Genomic DNA, 3,675 nt, shown 5'->3' on the forward strand with positions numbered 1-3,675 from the left:
AATAAAATACACATACTACTTATGTATTGCCTACAATAACTTAACTGAACAGTATAGGAACATATTGGCAAACAAATGAGTACTTCTTCTCAGAGATGACATTACTTCAATAGAGAAAAGTCATGCAGAAATTTGAATAGAAGATGGGTAATTTTCAGATGGACTCTGAAACCCAGGGGGTAAGGAAAGTGTCATCCTGCAAGGGGAAAACACAGTGAATAGAATGACTCTTCCTAGTGGGACCTTAGGAAAGAGGGGACAGGGATACTACTTCTATTTTTAGTGACAAAGTAAAATATTGTCCTACTTCCTGATCATGTCTTGTATTGACAATCCTTTCACATCAGCTGCTCTTGTTTAAAATAGGCAAGTGGTAAATAGCTTATACCCCACTTTCTGGAACTGACTAAAGGAGAAAGACAATTAAGTTTAAGAATTTTCCCACACTTTTTTCTAATATATCTAGTAGAACAAAAGGCAGAATAAATTCTGCAAGCTAAACTTCATACTTACACCTAAATAGCCATAAAATAAAAACCAGTTGCTTGACCATATTTGAAATTCCTGCTTGCTTATGTGTCCATCAAAGAACAGTTCTCGCACCAATATGTACTTGTGTGCTGTATTTTCAACATCAGAAGGTCAGAATACCATGTGGAGCATGTACCCACTGAACCACATAGAAGATACACAGGATAAAGAAAAGCACGTGTGAATGTAGAAAAGATCAAAAAAGATCTCAAATACCAAATAGCTTAATTTAGAAGCCACTCCTCAATTAGTAACAGCTCTTATTTAGCAGCTGCAGCTTCACCATGCAACTCACAAGGCTTCTAAACATTACCCAGCAGCCCAGTGCACTGAATTGCCATTTGAAGAATAATTGCTCTGAGAAGAGCTGCTTCTGGAAATGACAATTTTGCAATAGCTTACAAAGCACTGAATCCTTATTCCTGGGTGAAGCTATTCCACCTCTGGCTAGGATTTTGTCACAAGGCAAATTAGACTGGATCTGGGTAGCACTTGCATAACGGACCTTCGGAAGTAACCCAGGTGCTGCACAAAGTGCTGTGTGGTGGCACTCTTAGTAATGGCACCCTGCCTTCAGAGTCAGTACTAAAGAAATGTTCCAGCATGGTTTTGAATGAAACATAAAGTTGAGAGCTTGGCCATTCATAGTCATTATGAAGCTACCGGGGTATTTTTCACAAAAGCAAAGGTGTGACCCTTAATGTCCAGATTCAAGTCAGAATAATTGCTTTCTACATGGAGAGGGAAGATGATCTTGTGTTTAATCAAGAGATCTAGGTTCCATTTATGACAACGCCTCAAACACAGGGGCCGCTCTAGGCATTTTGCCACCCCAAGCACGGCAGGCAGGCTGCCTTCGGCGACGTGCCTGAGGAAGGTCCTCCGAAGCCGCGGAACCAGAGGACCCTCTGCAGGGAAGCCGCCGAGGCAGCCTGCCTGCTGCCCTCGCAGCGCCGGCAGAGTGCCCCCCGCGGCTTGCCGCCCCAAGCACGCGCTTGGCGTACTGGGGCCTGGAGCCGCCCCTGCTCAGACATCCACACTTTGGATTCCATTTTCTGCCTGTAGCCATGGACAAGGATCCAGTCCTGCAAGCTCTATACCTGAAACTCCCAAAGACTTGAATAAGCGTTCTGCACATCAGCTCTTGCAGGGTGGGTGCTGAAATCAGTTAGGGTCAATTCTGCCACCACTATATTGAGTAGTTCCTTACTCAGTGAGTAGTTTCTTTGTTCACTGAGTACAGTGTTATACCCCAGATAAGTAAGGGTGGCAAAATCTGTCCCTAAGTAATTCCTGTTTACAAAGTGATTTAAGATGAAAAGTATTATTAATGAAAGTTCTTAGAAATGTCTGTTGGATATAGAATTCCTCAGTTTCTGTCCTGTGCTGCTCTGGTAAGATTATTTCGCTGTTAAGCAGTTGCTGCATTTCACTGCTGTATAGAAGTGATCCATGATAACACTTTATACATTTAAAATCTTATTTCTACTGCTTTCTCAATTGAATATTCAGAAAGACAAAAGGGACACAGCAACATCTGGCTGTAAGCCATCTATCCAACTTTTGTGGGTAACCAGGTCCTTTTTGTTTGGAGGTATGTAATTATTTGAGAGTACAGCCAAACACTTTCCAAAAAGTTCTTTGATGCATTTAATAGATGACTCCTATTGACTTTAATAGGAGTTGCATAACTACAACCTCCCATATACCACTAAAGACTTGTCTACATTACCTGCTGGATCGATGGGCAGCGGGGTTCGATTTATTGCATCTAGTCTAGATGGGATAAATTGACTGCTGAGCGCTCTCTCGTTGACTCTAGTACTCCACCAGGGTGAGAGGCGCAGGCAGAGTCAATGGGAGAGCATCAGCCATCGACTTACCACAGTGAAGACACTGCGGTAAGTAGATCTAAGTACGTCGACTTCATCTACGTTATTCAGGTAGCTGAAGTTGTGTAACTTAGATTGATTTCACCCCCCCCACCCCCAGGGTAGACCAGGCCTTGGTGTCTAACTGCACTTGTCTTAACTACATTTAGCAGTTCAGATATCTGGCCAGTCCTTAGGTGGGTATGGCAGAAAAGCAGTATATTTTTAATAGTCTGCTTCTGGGTATATACTGTTATGAATGTAAGCTCTTATTTCCAAGTTGGTGTAAAGCAATTCTTTGATCTCTTCCTGGGTATTATTTGCATTTGAAGACCTTGTTGTTTTAATTTAAATCTCAAAACTTCTTAAGCCATTTAAAAGGATAAGAAAATGCAACTGACTGGTAGGTATATTCCTCAGAATGGTATTACTGTAAATAAGTTCTTCTGCTAAAATATAATTCACTTATTATCATGACCTGACTGTAGAGTGACCAGTTGGATGGCAGTGTATCTCTAGAGAGGTGATTTCCAAAGAAGTGAAGCATCTCAGTTTGCTGACTTGAGAGAGATTTTGTTTGAGGCTTGTGTGTTTCGTGTTCCAAGTTTAGCTTTTCTTAAGTTGTTACAATTTTTAAGAAATTGCTACCTATAGGTTCAGAGGCATTTTTTTAATACAGTGGATACAGAGCCACATATTTAACCTCGCCTGTAACTTATGTCCGGCCACAAGGGGCCAAAAATGTAGCCCAGGCTCAAAGTGGCACAGAAGTTTTCTGACCATATCCTCTTCCGAGCACTGTCACAGCAGCAGGAAGGGTATGGCATACAAGCTCCCATATCAGTTTACACTGCTGAGAGATCACTCTTGGACTGTGTGATCCTCAAAGACTCAGTTAGAGATGATTCCCAATAACAGAGGTTATTACAGAAGGTAATAGTGTAATAGATTCTGCCCATCAGAGTCAAACACCAAGAGGGGCTCGGTGAAAATGATTTTTTTATTCTGACTTCTTTTCTAGCTGCAATAGAACACTCAGCTACAACATAGCTTCTTTCTGAGAATCCACTTTCCTGTGAGCTGGCTGTCTTAATCTCATGGGTCACACTAAGCCAATCAGACACAGGATAAATTCCCATATGACTAATCCAACTGAAGTATGCTTTAATATTACACATCAAACAACAGCCCTTTAAAGTTTCTAGATACGAAGGTAGAACTGAATTTTTGCAAAAGACTTATAAGTACATTTTGCAGACATTCAAATTGGCCA

This window comes from Gopherus flavomarginatus, chromosome 10, assembly GCF_025201925.1.
Source record: "Gopherus flavomarginatus isolate rGopFla2 chromosome 10, rGopFla2.mat.asm, whole genome shotgun sequence".
Taxonomy (NCBI): domain Eukaryota; kingdom Metazoa; phylum Chordata; order Testudines; family Testudinidae; genus Gopherus; species Gopherus flavomarginatus.